This window comes from Equus caballus, chromosome 1 (assembly GCF_041296265.1).
Source record: "Equus caballus isolate H_3958 breed thoroughbred chromosome 1, TB-T2T, whole genome shotgun sequence".
Taxonomy (NCBI): domain Eukaryota; kingdom Metazoa; phylum Chordata; class Mammalia; order Perissodactyla; family Equidae; genus Equus; species Equus caballus.
The window spans coordinates 177,412,064-177,428,666 of NC_091684.1; the positions used below are offsets into that span (position 1 = coordinate 177,412,064).

Consider the following 16,603-nt stretch of genomic DNA (forward strand, 5'->3'; position numbering starts at 1 on the left):
GATACTAAAAACGCCATAAGATTCCAATTTATTTATTTTCAAATTGAGACTCCACTCCATTTTTTCATTTAACTGCAGTCTACAGTTCTTTTACTTAGGTAATAGATGAGAAAAAGAGAATACCAATATGCTGAGAGACGAAGGAAAATAAATTTACTCCAATCTCCTTGTTGTTTTCACTCTGAGATTACGCATCGATGGAGGTAGAAACCAGGGCTGGTTCGGATGTCTTGGTGGAAATAGGGTCACACGGTAGAACTGTGCCAAGCTCAGAAGTGGGGTGTGATGGGATGCAGGCTGTGCTACCCTGAAAGATGGCACCTTGGCACACTGAATATTATAAGCTGAAGGAGTTGAGAAAATGGCAGAATCAAGAAAGTCACTTTGACCTCTCCCACCATTCTCCTCTGAAACTGGTCATAAAACCCTAATGTGAGAGGTGCCTCCCTATACTGGAAGGAAGGAGCATCCGCATCTGAAGACAGGGACACTGAGAAGAATCGGAACCAACAGGCCTTGCTAAGTGGCCCCCAATTTACTACACTCACCTCATACTCGCAGACCTGTCAGATTTCTACACAACTCTCCACTGTTCATCAAACTCAGCATAAAAATACTCAGGTTTAACTGTTTCTTCAAGTCTTCATTTCCTTCTGAAGGCTCCCATGTCTTGTGAAACCTGTTCAATAAATGTGAATTCTTTTCTCCTGTTAATCTGTCTTTGTCAGTTCAATTTTCAGACCCCGCCAGGGATCCTAAGAGGGTTGAGGAAGACTTTTCCCTCCCCTCTATAGGTGAATCTTTGAGTTGGGGCACATTTGGGACTTTCAAAGATGCAAAAGCAAATAGATACACACAGAAAAAGAATGCCCAACTTGAAACACCTTTCTGTGGAACTAGCCATTCTTTGACTTGCCTTGTCTCACTGACAGACCGAGCAAATACAATGAGCTTAGATGCTTATAGTTGAGCAGAATTATCAGAAGAGCTGTTTTACCTTACATACATTTTAAGAGCAGGGATGTGAAAGTATCAGGTTATTTAATGGTTAATCTTTCTTTAACTGCTGCTCCCCGACTCCCAATGGCTTTCTGTCTATAAGTTAAAGAAACTAGTTTGATGCGCTAGGAGAAAAGATTAAACATTTTCTCTTTTTGCCTTCCAGGTTGGAAGACTCTCCAGATAAGAGTGATAATAACTAATATTCACTGGGTGCTCCTCATGTGCTGCAGACACTTCTAAGGTCTGTTTCCCACGACAACTCTATAAATATGTGTCCATATAATCCCCATTTTACAGAGAGGAAATAGAGGCAAAGAAAGTTCATTCACTTGCCCCAGGCCACACAGCAAGGATGTGTCTGAGAACAGATTGGAATCCAAACAGTCTGGCTCTAGAAGCTTTGCTTTTGACCATTATCCACACAGCCTTGTTCAAAGAGGAAGAAGTCAGCAATCTTCCTTCATCTCCCCTGTGCTTCTGTCACACTGGATTACATGTTCTTTCTCTACGCATCCTACAATTTCTCAATCTGTATCTTTACTCATGTTTTCCTTTGCTCAAAATGCCTTTCCTTTCAAACACTTTATTTCCTTCTGTTCTGTTAAAACCACTCCTCGCAACTCAAACAATATCTAGTTCAAGAAGCTTTTCTAACACTCTAGTAGGAATTAATCTCTCCTTTTCCTGAACTTCTAGGGCATTTCAGGTTTTCCTTTTTCATAGTACTTATTATTCTCTACTTTTTATTTATTTCATCTTCCCCACTACATTGTAAATTACTTGAAAACAGAGCCATTTATTTTTGCATCCTCTATGTTCCTGGTATAGGCTGTGCCCATGGTAGATGCTTACAGGTTTGTTTAATGAACATTGCCAATAGACATTTCCAAATTGCGCATACTTTGCTTTAGGGAAAATCGAAGCCACCGGCAATGATTCACATACACTCCCTCTTTTCTGTGTGTCTAGACGTGATTGCCTCCTGTGTAGTTGTCTCACTGAGTCAGTGATGTGATTTTCAGAAAGATGCCTACAGATATAGCTACAGGCCTAAAGTTTATTTAACGGCAAAAAAAAAAAAAAAAAAGATTTTCAGAGATGGTTTCTTAAGGCAAGAGGTAATCTAGGGACTAGACAAAGATATGGCTTCCCCAGTCTTCCAAAATTGCCCACAGAGAATGGCTACTTTATAGAGCACGAAAGAGGTGGAAGAGAGAGCTGCTCAATGCTCTCTTGTTCTCTTCTGGGGTGGGTTTGCTCTCCTGTCCTGGGGAATGCTGCCAATTAAAGCAAGGAAACAAATTTTACCAAGTGATGCACACAGGTAAGGGGGAGCCCTGGCCCTCCTCGGTTGTTTGCTTCATTTCATCCAATCCATGTTTTCACTTGAACATCCTTCGTTTTTATTTGCATGCCCTTTTCAATTCTACTCCTCTCCCTCCCGTTTTCTTATAACAGTTTTCATTTTCATTCTAATTAACTTTCCTTCAGATCCCCAGTGTTTATTCAAAGGTCTGCTGCTCTTATGACTATTTCATCTTTCCAACATCCTGGGGACGTTTTCACTCTGGTTTCCCTCCTGCTTCAGTTAGTCTTTTGTTCCTCCCATTTCACTTTTTTTCAGATTGTAGCCTGAGTCAATAATGGAAACATTTTCTTCTTTGCAGCTTCCCTGTGTCCCTCAGAAAAACATCTCCTTGTTTGAATATGAATAGGGTCTGCAAAGAAAAACCCATAACTTCAAAACATTCAGGAAATTAATAAAGGAGAGCTATAAGTTGGTGATCAGGAAGGTGAGTAAAGAACATATCATCCTGAAAAACCTTCAATAATCTTGAAGCCAGTATCTACTTTGCGACAAATGACACTGAAGGAGGTAGGAGAGAGGGTACTTAACTCTCAAGATATTGCTGAATTTCCTTCCAAACCTTCAAAAATAATGATAGACAATATAGTCTTGTCTATGGAAAAGAGATTATTTTGTTGCACAATGCTATATATTTTTGTCAAGTGCTCTAAGCTTTCTATGGTTTTAAAACATATTGGTGCTTTGGGGAAATTTGTTTTGAATGGTTGTGCTAAAAAAATGAAGTCACATAACCAGTTTCTTCTTTAATCAGGTCACTTTGCTACCATGGCTACACTGCCTAAGTTCCACCTTACAGTGAGCACATTTCGTTTTCCACTGTGACAGCACGCCTTTATGTCTTGGCTGATTGCATGAAATTGGCTACAATACAGTTCAAAACACCTGCCTAAAATGAATCAATCACAAATAATAAAAGGCTGACATCACATGACTAGCTTTTAATTGTATTTCATGTTAGGAGTCATTATACAAAGGTATTCAGGAAGAGTCATGGATCCCACTGTTTTAGAGTCAGGCTTTCACCGGCCATTTTTCAGTGTCTTTACTACCAGCTGTGCTGATACTCAGGGCCACGTGGAAGTCTTACCAAATGTGATCAGTGAGACTGGGGAAGGAAGGGAAACTTCCCTCACTATTTCCATAGAATTCTTTGGAGAAGTGGGCGAGTGTAACATCCCTACGTATGCCATCTGGCATTGTCAGTTGTTTCTATGGTTTTTTTAATGAGGAATATTGGCCCTGAGCTAACATCTGTGCCAATCTTCCTCTACTTTGTATGTGGGTCACTGCCACAGCATGGCTATATTTTTAAGTTTTTATTTTTCCTATTTCTCCCTAAAGCCCCCTGGTACACAGTTGTACATTTTTAGTTGTGGGTCCTTCTGGTTGTGCTATGTGGGATGCCACCTCAGCATGGCTTGATGAGCGGTGTGTAGGTCGGCACCCAGGATCTGAACCCATGAAGCCTGCGCCGCTGAAGTGAAGAATGCAAACCTAACCATTATGCCACTGGGTCAGCTGCTACCAATTGTATTTTTCAAAGATATACACAAATTATTAAACTGTTACTAAGAAATGGATTTCCCATGTTCCAGAGTGTATGCTTAAGTATACTAGAAATGAGAAATCTCTATTCATGCTATGGGCTCTCTATCAGAAGGAGTGTAATTCTAACCAATAGGAACAAAATAGAGTAGCAGGACAATAGGATAAGACCATTTAGCATGGCAAGATGTATGTTTCCAGTAGGGTGTAAGATTCAGAGGGCTGAAAGTAATATTTTCAGGGCAGCCAATGAAGCCAATGACTGGTGAGGCCTGCAACGAAATAGGGAAAAAGCCCAAATGAGGCTGACGAAGAGAAGTGGCTGTGCAGGACTTTCAACTTTTTGGTGTCTGGCTCAGTTTATCAGAGAGATGGAGAGGCAGGTACTTATAACAAATTCTGGCTTCAGAATCAAATTTCCATCTGGCTGGCTAGACCCTTTATCAGGGTCCAGGAATCAATGGAACTGCTTTGTAATGAGAGACTGTGACACATTTGATCCCACTGTAACTGAAGTCAGAGGTCATCTTAGTGGGATAAAGCGCTGATAAATAAAAACACACTCACAAGGTGCTTTTAGTGAGTATCTTTTATTTGCTTAAAAAAAATCATCCATTTTCAGGATTTTACTTCATCACATACATTATATAATTTGGAGAATCTCATCATCCAGATTTTAAAAAATCTTCTTTCTAGTATTTAAAATTTGTCTTATGTGTATAATGTAGGTAGGCATTTTATATATTTTATTTACCATTGTTTAAATTCTACCATACATACAAATTTAAGTTGGTTTTGACTTTTAAGCATTAAAAATATGCTGGCGTGAACAACGTTTTGCACAAAGCTTTGTCTGTGTTTAAAATTATTTCTTCAGGCAAGATAACTATAAATAGACTCACTGGCTAAAAGTCTATAAGCAATTTCAGGCTCTTGATACATATTGCTATTTTTTTCCCAGAAAGGGAAAATTAATTTACACTTCTATCAGCAGAAGAGAATTGCCCACTTCACTGTACCCCTATCAGCATTGGACATTATCTTCTTTTTTAATCTGTGCTAATTTGGTTATTATTCTTTTAATTTGCATTTTGGGTTATTACTTAGATGGAACATTTTTACATATGTTTATTATCCACTTACACTTCTTTTTTGAAAAAGTATACTCTGTTGAAATGTGGTAAAATGTCCTGGTACATTTCATCTGATTATGAACAGTTCTTGGATTTTTTTTTTTTTTAAAGAATATGAAGATTAGTTCTTACAATGATTCTGCAGATCTTCGTATGAGGATTTTAGCTTTCTTATTTCTGGCTGATGTTACTTTAACTTTCACAACAAGTAAAAGCCATCTCTGGGATGATCAAAAGAATGTATTCAATGCCTGCCTGCATATGGCATTGTGTTAGGGGCAAAATAAAAGCAGTTTATCCAGCCACATGCCCTGCCAATTCTCAAGCTTGGCCCTTGTTGTAAATAATAGCCGGTGAATTACTGTATTTATTTTGAAAACTAGTTATTCAGTGCCCAGTATCTGGAGATATTAATGAGTACTTTGGTCACCTTGGGATTCAAGTGGCTTAAAATACTTCCCTTATTTTTTTCCCCTTTATTCTTTTCAGCATTGCCACCCAACACTGTTTGTACACTGATAGGCAGGTGCAAGCGGAAACCATCACCAGGCATCCACAATTGCGTGTCAATCACCCTCCCACCTAAAGGTACATTACTCACCACCCAGAATGAATCAGGAACGGGAACTTGAAATAAAAGAGAATTCTTTGTTTTAACTTTGACAACACTTCCCACTTAAACATTCCTCCATACCCGCAGGGATGAACACCTCTCTGGATAATTGGAACATTTCTGAGGCTCCAGCCCCTTGACTTTGGGCTGCAAGCTTCTTCAACCTTGAACTGAAAACTTCCTCTGGGTTGTTGGCTCAGTGACTGTCTTTCCAAGGCCAAGCAGTGCTGCCACATGGGAGCTATTTTAAGGTCTCTCATGGAGCCCAAGATGTATTTCTGTGCTCCAGCAGACATCTCGCAAAGCCTCAGTGTTTGCAGCCAGACAGGTCACCCTGAGGCTGGGATCCCATATTGATAATGGAGCAAACAGAGATGCTGACCACCCTGAGGTGGGCACACCAGGCTGCTGCCCTGTGCAGAGACACTCCATGCCAGATCACACCATGCTCTGACCCTTGGGGACTGCATGACTTCAGCCACATCCCTTGCCTCACTCTCCTTATCTGCAAAATAAGGGAGCAGGAGCAGATGGTCACAAAGCTTTCTCCCATCTGTGGGGATGAATGAATCTGAATCGGCTAGCCTCCTTAGACTTTAATTTTTTTTTTAACTTTTAATCCTCTTACCCTAGAACATTAATAAATTATTTTAATAAACATTTCCAACTTTCTACCATGTGCCAACCATGACTACCAATCAGAAATTTACTTTTTCTTCTCCCCAAAGTATAGGAGCAAATAAAAGTTCCTTAAAATACGCAAAGAATCCAAGGGGACCAGCAATCCCATGGTGAAATCATAGTTGTCATCTTTGGGCTGTGAGGCTAGATGGCGATATAGCCACCACCGTTGACACAGCCAGAGAGAGATGAAGGGACCGCAGCTTAACAGAGAAGATCTGTAGAAATTCTTTATCTAATTCAGACAAGACAGATTTTGCATTATAAAACAGGATATTTTGTTGAAGAACAGGACTGACAGTTCTCTTCCACAAGGTTGTGAAGACCGTAGATCTAGACATACAGATGACACACTACAACAGTACTGGGAAGCTGAGCCAGTGTCATGATGAGAGAACTCTAGAGCTTATTCTGTATGAAGTATGAAATTATTTGAAATGTTTAGGTGTTTAACAAATTTGTAAGTAGTTTATGTAAGGTGTGGTTTGGTTTCTCTCTTTATATCTCCAGCGAAAGAGTTCTATTTAAATATAGCTGGAGTTGAGAAATGTGAACCTAGGCAGAACCAACCATCCATCTGGTTAGTATGCTAAGTTCCAACAGTGACCAGCAGACAGTAGGCATCTGAAGCACTAATGTTATCCAAACCGGGGACCCTGCTTAAATTGGCACCCACAAAGATAAACCTCTGAATCTATCTGTACACACACTTACTAGGTTTATCTTGTCAAGGCAATATTTGGAAAATTGATCAACTATGAATAGGCATCTAAAGTGTAAAATTTCTGGTGGATAAGTAAATGTTTCTCTTATCTGTACTTTTTACATATCTGTTACCAAGATATGAACTAGCATAGGCTGCTACCTCTTTGCGTTAGAATCAACCCTGAGGACTCTATAGAAGCAAGAGAGAAATGGAGAGTTCAGGAATTACGAAAACAAAATAAACAGGAGAAACCCTTAGGGAGGCTAAAGTTTGTACTGAGCTGGTACAAGCAGAGGGAGCTTCTGAAGACGGAGGGCTTCAGAGTGCAGGGAAAGCAGGGGCGAGAGGCAGGCTCTCCAGTGCTGCTTTCCCTCTCCCCTGCATTTCCCGGAGCCCAATGCTACCCCTTCACAGAAGTCCATGGCTGCAGCCAGACACTGATGCCTTCTGCCCACTGTGAAGTATAACGTCAGTATCAGCTCTGCCAGTCAAAGACTTAATGAAAGCAGATGCCGGGGGCTAGAATCATCTAAAAACTCATTCATTCACATGTATGATGGCTGATGCTGGCTGTCAGCTGGTCCCTTAGCTGAGACTGTTGGCTGGAACACCAACATGGAGCCTGAGCTTCCTCATAACATGGTGGCTGGATTCCAAGCGAGAGAGACCCAGGCAGAAAGTATATTACCTCTTATGGAGGTCAGACATTCTGCTCCACGCTATTTGTGGAGGCAGGCACAAAGTTCTGCCCAGGTTCAAGAGACTGGGAAAGCAATTCTACCTTTTGATGGGAGGGCGAGAAGATTCTAGAAGAGTATGTAGAACTAGAAATATTGTTGCAGACATTTTGGGAAAATAAACTTGCCACATAAAATTACTTTTAAATAAGAACCAGAAACTAGATAACAAATGTTATCTGGATCAGGGGGTTAGACATGATGAAAGAAGAATTTAAATTTAAATGCAAGGGCAGCAGCTTGCCAGAAGTCTATTTAGACAAGGAATTCAGGCACTCCTGGGAGAGAACTCATTCCAAGGGAGAATGTCAGATAGACAAACTCTGCTCAGGAATAAACCACACCCCCCAGTGCTTAAAAACTGATTTTGACTGCAGCTGTACAGATTGCTCTTGTCAAGGATGACTCAGGGACAAAGCATTTAGAAAAGGAAAAAAGTTTACTTGCTAAGATTGCAAGAAGACCAGGATTTAGAAGGACCAGCTCACAAGCTTAAAAATACAGCAAATATTTAAAGAAAAAAATTGCTTACAAGATTACCAAAGTGACCATGTTTATCAGTCAGCTCTTGTCCATATGCTGTGTAACAAACTACTCCAAAACCTATGGCTTAACAAGCATATGAATTGGTCATCTGGGTCTGGTCAGTTCTAGTTTGGATTTGGCTGGTGGCTCCAAGCTTCGGTACGGACTTAAGTCTGTTCCAAGTGTCTCCCATCCTACCCTCCTTGCTCTAGTGGGCTAGCTGGGGTATGTTGTTCTCAAGTGATGACAGAAGCTCATGGGTAAGTGAATAAAGGTGACGTCTCTCAAGGACTGTCTAAACTAGCAAACTGTCACTTTCAACCCATTGCTCAAAACAAACTATGTGGCCATTCCCAACATCAATAGTGTGGGGAAGTCTACTCACCCTCAGTGGATGGAACTGCAAAGCCACATGTCAAAAAGCAAGGATAGAGGGAGAGTTGAAGAACTAAAAACACTAGTGTATTCTACCACACTGTTCATGGTGGAAAACAGCAATTTTTCTCACATGACTTCCATATCCACAAACATTGTGGTGTGCACACAAACACACACACACAATTTTCAGACTTCAGTATTGCAAAAGTAAGAAAGAATATTGTTTTCATTAGTGAGTCAGCATCTTATGGGAAAGGCTCAAGGTTTCACTTATTTTGGAATCTAGAACTAGACAAAGGAACCCTTTGTAAATGTTTTTCCTGTTGTTGTTTATTTTACGGGGTTACTATTTGCTTGTTTTTCCTGACTGTGAGGTGTGATGGTGATGCTTCTCCATAAAGGTAGCAGGTACCCTCTGTTCCACGTAAAGAACTGCTGTCTAGATCCGACATGAGAGTTAGGGGTAGTATAACATAATATGAAGCCAGAAAAAAATTGGCTGGGATCAGGTTGTGAACTTTATGTGTATCAGGCTAAGGAGATTGACTTTACTCTCTGAGAAGTCATCAGAAAGCTTTGACTATATCAGATTTGAATATATCAGGTTTAAGTTTTAGAAACCCTACTCTAATGACAACTGAAGAAAGACCAAATGTAGCTTGATGTAAGGTAGACACTGATTATTATTCTAAAAGAGAAATAGAGCAATAACAGAGCAGAGAATGGAGAGATTAATCCCAACTTGGAGATTTGGGGAAGACCACTAAATACGATGGGAATCAAAAGAGTTTGATAAATTGAAAACAAGTGATAGGAGAGGAAAGGTAAGGAAGGAAGAAGGTAGAACATTCATTTATTTAGCAAATAGTCATTGAGTGCTTCTAGGTTCTGGGCACTGTGTTAATAATGGGGATACAATTTTGGACAAAACCAAAAATATTTCCTACCATTGAGGAGTTTATATAGCTAGTGGAGGGTTAGACATTAATCAGATATTAACCCAAATAAACTTGAAACTGCAACTGTAACAAGCCCTGTGAAGGAGAGAGTGCTAGGGAACTCTACATGGAGTTTGCCCTGGTTAGGTCAGAAAGGTCAGGGCATTCTTCCATTAGGAAGCCACAGTGAAGCTGAGATCTGATCTGAAGGATTAGTAGGCGTTAATTAGGCGAAGAGAGGAGGGATGACATCTGACAATACTGAGGGCTAGGTGCCACATGTTTCCTAAATGCTTTACATGTATCAAATCTCTTCAATTCCAGAATAACTATATCATATAGACTCTTTTATTTATCTCCATACTACAGATACCAAAACTATGGCTCCCCGAGGGTTTAAGGTCATACAGCTAGTAAATGGTACATCTGGCACACGAACCCAGACGACTGTTCCCATGCTCTAGTTCTCTCTGTTCTCATTATACTCTCTCCCCAGATAAGGAAGAGAATCCACGCAGAAGAAACGACGTGTCAAGGCCCTGGAGGAGGCATGTCTGGAGTGAGGAACTGAAAGGAGACACTGTGACGCAATCAAAGGCAGCAAGGACTGAATGGAGTGAGGCAGGAAAGGGAGATCAAGGCCACTGATACAGGACTTATTAGTGCATGTGAAAGACTTTTTTTTTTGGGCAATTGTAAGATATTGAAGCATTTTAAGCAGTGGGATCATATTATTAGACATTCATTTTGAAAATCTTGTGGTGAGGGGATGGGGGAGCAGAGCAGATACAAATGGACCAATTTGGTGGCTATCGTAATATGTCAAGCAAGAAGTGATGGTAGTTTAGAAAAAGCTGCATTTGCAAAAGGTGGGTAGCTCGGGATGATCTTAGTTTTTGAGCAGGTAAAATTTCCTGGACTCTGTGAACTGAATATCAAAAGCATAGGGTAAGGGGAACAGAGGTGTTAAGAATGATTTCTTGTTTCTGAACTTCTTGTACAACAGGACACCTGGCACCAGTGGGGACAGGCTTTCTTGATGGATTGTTTTGAGGATTGGGGCAAGGTCTGCCCTGGCACGTTTCGGGATTAGGATACGGGAAATGGGAAGAGTCGAGGGTGACTGGAGCAGGGAGTGCTCTGCTGTCTATGGTGTTTCCTCTTACGCTGCAGGTTGGAAGTTGACAGTTGCCAGGAAGATATAACAGACTGATAGTTGTCAGTTGCCGCAAAAAATACAGAAGCAACTAAAAATAGGAAAAGAAATTGGCTTCTTATGGCAGATGAAATTAGATATAGAGACAAGCATCACTTTATCAAGCTCAGGTTTATTCCTAGATACATTAGATTCTCTGGTCTTGGTGAGATAATCTAAATAGTAGAACCCTAAAGCTAAATAATGTCAGGTAATTTGGATTCGAATATGAGTTATATTTTTTCATCATCTAGAGCTTGATGAAATATAGGGTTCTAGGATTAGACGATATCTCAAAGGATTAAACGTTTTACTCCTTTTCTTTCAAGATCAAATGCATTCACATTGCCAGAAACTACTTTATTTTTTCCCTCAAAAACAGCCAATGTTTATCTATTTATAGGCAAATAGTATTTGCTTTCCAAAAATGAGAAAATAAGCCTTGCAAGCTCCTTTTTTTTTTTGTATAAAAACCAGATTGATTGAAAGAAATACCTTGTCTTAAAGGGCAGACCTGCTCTGTTGCAAAAATTTAATTAAGCTTAAAAGTGCCATGAAATGCAATTGAACATTTCAAGCAATAGATTGGAATAGGAGCTTCAGGTGATAAACAGGATACTAAATGTATTTCAAAGTGAGATTCAGATATAAAAGAAATTGCCCCACAGGAAGCTATTTTTAATTATGCTTTACCTTTGGTTCACTTGTAAAGGAGTTAATAAGGACACTTAAACCCGTAAATTTAATTTTGCTTTTATGCCCTATTTTTGAGACAGCAAATTATCATGAACTATAAAATATACATGGAAGGTTATTTCCTAACTCTTGATTACATTCATTGTTAAAACTTTACAGCTCAATCAAAGACATGGTCTAGGCAGTTTTTCAATGAATTTGGGTCACATACATGGATAACCAAGGGGATTTAGCCAATGGTTCTCAATAGCATCACTATGACCACCTAGGGAATGTTTTAGAAATGTGTGGGGGCATTTTGGGTTGTTGCAATGATTGGGGGACCTTACTGGTGTTTGATGGGTGGGACTGAGATGTTAGCTATCCTGCCAAGTCCAGGGCGGTTTTATAGAACAGAGTCTTCCTACACACCCCACTGCACCACCACTAAATATTCTACTGGTCATTCATACAGGTGTGAACCCCCTTGATAATTATTTGAGCCTAGACTGTAACTCGATTTTACATGACAAGACAAAGTTTGATTTTTTTTCTTTTCAGAGCTTTATTATAAACCGAATTTTCCAGAAATGCCATTGTAATGTACATTGAAGATAAATTGCATACTGTCTTATTTTTAATTTTGCAAAGATGTGATTTCCACTTTGATAAATCATGCCATCAGTGAGAACGCCTGCTGCTTGCAGTAGATAACTTTAAGCAGTGCACTCCAGTTCATCAGTATGCATTACTGCTGCCATCCCATTCGTGGTGATTCTGTGTACAAGTGCAAGAACCTGACTTCTTCATTACGTCCTCCTGGGGAGTCGCATTATTGCAATGTACCTGTGCCTGGGAACTTATATCTCAAAATACCTATCAGCTTCCTATACATTGTTTTCTTTTTATTTAATACATATGTATATATTTGGTAATTATGGTTATAGACAACTTATATTATCTATGAGAATGTTCATTACAAAATGTATGTTACCAAAGGGCTGTGTTACGTCCAACAGGCTTAATGGAGTTTGAACATCACTCAAGCGTATATGTACATTATATCCATTTTAAAAGGCCAAGAAGAGATATGTGAACCCATATCTCTTCTTGCAGTCGGGGATTGGGTTACAGACAGTATAACAAATACCCCAGATTTGAGTATGGGTAGTTGGTTGGAAAAGCATGTTTAATCAAAAATACTAGCAAACATTCACATTATACAGTACATATATACATCAGAGTGTTTTAAAGGTGAAAATACTTGGCAATTCATGCATAAATCAATAAGCATTTATTTCTATTTTTTTATTTTATTGAGGTCATACTGACTTTTAACATTGCATCCATTTCAGGAGTACATTATTATATTTCAGTTTCTGTATAAATTGCATCGTGTTCACCACCAAGAGTCTGGTTTTTACCAGTCACTGTACACATGTGCCCCTTGACTCCTTTCCCCTTCTCCCCAACCCCCCTTTCCTCTAATCCATTCTCCTTATCTATGTGTTTGCTTGTGTATCTTAAACCTATGAGTGAAATCATACAGTATTTGTCTTTGTCTGACTTTCAATAAGCATTTTTAAGTAAAGTAATTCAAGTTTCTACCATTAAATAGATACTGTATGTAAATTTGGTTTGTACACTTTCCTGGTTTATTTTTAAAATAATTTATCTAGAGTTGAAATAAAACTGATTTTTAAAAAAATTTGACACATAAAAATATCAGAAAAATTAATATTTATTTCAGAGATATATTATTGAGCACATAGAGAATTTTAATTGTTATAAATATCACACATAACAAAGACAATATAGGCCCAGACTTTTAAGCCAAATTGTCCAAGTTAAGTCATGACTTCATGACTTAGATGTCTCATATACATTATTATATATGTTATATATAGTATAACATAATATATTTTGGGTTAGGCAGTAGATTTGGAAAATTTGGGACAAAATCTCTATTCCTTGTACCAGACTTTTATTCACTAAATTAACCTAATAATCTCCATGTACACTTCGCTTGCCTAGAAGATTCAGGTACTGAACAAGCAGGTAAGACAAATAGATTCTGAAATTTAAGAGTTGAATTATTATGTGAAATTCTACCAAAGGTAATATTCAGACTGAGAATAAATACCTCTTTGTAAAGTAATATACTATAATTGTTTAAGAAAATCTGCTGTTCTCAACTCTCATACATTTCACATTTGTATAATCAACATAAACCCCCCTAAACGTCTTTTCCTACACTAAATTCACACTTTTCAATATGTCATCTGGACAAGCAATTTTGCAAAATATTACACACAGGTGACCAGCAATCATGCCATCTTTCTAAGCGGTTCCTTTGCTTACTAGCTGTGAAATCATATGCAATTTACTTTACTCTGCTAAGCTTCAGTTTCAATGGGATAATTATAGTATCTCATAGTATTGCAGTATTAAATAGATTAATGCATGCAAAGTGTTTTAAACAGTCCTAACATAAGTGCTCATAAAAAATATAATATACTGAATATTAATTATTAGCAATAGCAAAGGCCACAATCATTTGGGAATTTTATTTTGCCCTTGTTTTTTTAAAAAACATGGGAAATAACTAAAGTTTAGATACTCACATTATTGCTAAAATGCTTAGTCTCACAAAATTAAGATAATGCAGACAAAGCTGAAAATTATTAGCTGAAGGCTTAGTGTTGGGTTTTTAGCTACAATCTCACATTCTTTAAACTCAGTCTCAATTTCAGATACACTGAGTTCATATGTGAAGGAAAACAACCAAACTAGAGATCATGCATGAAATATTGAGGATATATTGTTAAAGGTTGTTTTTGAAGAAGAACATACAATTTGTGACTTTATAACACTTTTTAGTTCTCAGAATGAAACTTTTCTCTTTATAAAAATGTTTTCACAATGAATTTTTTCGTATTTTTAAGAAATATATAATATATGAAATAGGGAATAGCCTGTGTGGTAAACTCTAATTATTCATTTTCATTTTCACTTTTTTTCTTTTTTCTTTTTTCTTTTTAAATTTTTTTCAGATGTACATCATATTTTGAATTCTGTGTACATTACATCATGTTCACCACCCGAACACTAATTATAGTGCATCCCCTCATATGTGAGCCTAATCACCCCTTTTGCCCTCCCCGCTCCCACCTTCCCCAATGGTAATCACCAGTCCAATCTCCAATGCTATGTGGTTTTTTTTGTCGTTGTTTTTATCTTCTACTTATGATTGAGATCATATGGTATTTGACTTTCTCCCTCTGACTTATTTCACTCAGCATAATACCCTCAAGGTCCATCCATGTTGTCACAAATGGCCAGATTTCGTCATTTCTTATGGCTGAGTAGTAGTCCATCGTGTATAAATACCACATCTTCTTTATCCATTCGTCCCTTGATGGGCACCTAGGTTGCTTTCATGTCTTGGCTATTGTGTATAATGCTGCAATGAACATAGGGGTGCTCATTTTCACTTTTATCTCATGACTATCCTCCAACAATCAAATTCTGTTGCTATTAGATTGGAACATGCAAAAGGGATTATGATAACATACGTGTGCAAATATAATTTCTTTACTTATTAAAAATTTGAAAGAGCAGTTATTACTATGGCTGTCTTCTTATTTACTGCCTTCCCTTCCAGATGATGCTGCATAGGAGATACTATTTCTCACAATTCTGTCACATATTTTTTTGAAATTCTATATTTTACATAATATAAGGCTTTCAAAAGTTTTCAAAAATTTGTCTAGCTCTTTCTCAATTTGCTTTATCTTCCTAAGGGATAAAGATGGAATGTTTTAAAGAACCTTACCATTGCATTTCAAAGCAGTGCATTTTCCTCGAGAAGTTTCGTTCTACATGGTTTCCGATGTGCCAAATTTTACTTTCTATTTGCATGCACGAACAGATTTTATTGAAAACCTATTGAATCCTTCTCAGATAGTGACACTGGAAATATTCTGAATCTTCAAAATTCTTACATGGCAACTTTAAAAATTGCTGAGAGGGAGGGTAAGCAATTATGTATTATCTACTTATTATTTAGGTGAAGAGAGACAATCAATTTGACTTACGGTCTCATTGGAAATAAGACAGTTTGACATAGAAAGTAAATGGTCAAGGTTTAGTCAGTGAGCCTACTTCTAATGGCTACAAGCAAATACACTGACATAAAATATAGAATGTCTACCAGAGACAGAAGAAGAAAAATCAGAGACATTAGCTATCCTTGGGGGAAGAAGAGCAGAGATTACATCGAAGCTATCAATGACAATGTAGTCATCAAATGCTGGCACATTTTTCAGTGTACAGAACTGAGAAAATCTATTTCCTTGGCTCTGGTTTCAGGATATAATTTCTAGGTTTCATATTTTAAAGCATAATTGACTTAGGTAATGCTATAAAATGTACTAATTGTAAACTATTGATATTTTGGTGATAAAATTTTCTTGAATAGGATCTATTCCAACTTTTACTCACTTTCTCTCCATCCATAAGCGTGTGGATGCTGGAAGCCAATATGAGGATTCTGTCAAGAGCTAGGCAAGTCAATTTCAATTACATTTTCAGGAACTGGGATGCAACCACAAGGTTATCCATGAACCCACTGGGCCCACTGCAAGAGGAACTTGAGGCAAAACTCCAGGTGTCATTCACTGACCAACTGTTTGCCCCCACTTCGACTGGTGGACTACGGTGGTGCTTTGGATCCCTAGGGAACATTGTTAATTCAGAGCCTGTGTCTAGAAGCCCCTGTAGGATCCTGGTATTTCCCTTTCTCTGGTATGAGGTCACTTTAGAAAATGGCCTGCAGTTACCTTACAGAGAGACTTGGAGAAAGATTTTCAGACCATCTTTGTGCAATGTTACATGGCCCTTCCTCAAGGAGGCCAAGTATTTTCTTCAATCAAGAGACTCAAAGTCCATGAACTAGCTTCATTGTGGAAACTAGGTGAAAGATCTTGACTCATCCATTTACTCTCCATTGTGGAGCTTCAAGTCCAGTTTCTGGGCTGAGATATTCTGTTATACAGATCAGGTAATATTTTCGAAGCAAGCTGCTCATCTTTTTCATTTCTAGGA

At 38.3% G+C, this 16,603-nt stretch overlaps 1 long non-coding RNA gene across 1 annotated transcript; it reads left to right on the top strand.

Annotated features, from left to right (window-relative positions):
• The first annotated feature begins 1,165 nt into the window (after window positions 1–1,165).
• LOC138925116 (uncharacterized) lies at window positions 1,166–15,117 on the top strand. Its single transcript, XR_011440864.1, has 3 exons — window positions 1,166–1,243; window positions 2,670–2,795; window positions 10,124–15,117. It is a non-coding gene; the product is annotated as an uncharacterized lncRNA (long non-coding RNA).
• The last annotated feature ends 1,486 nt before the right edge of the window (window positions 15,118–16,603 follow it).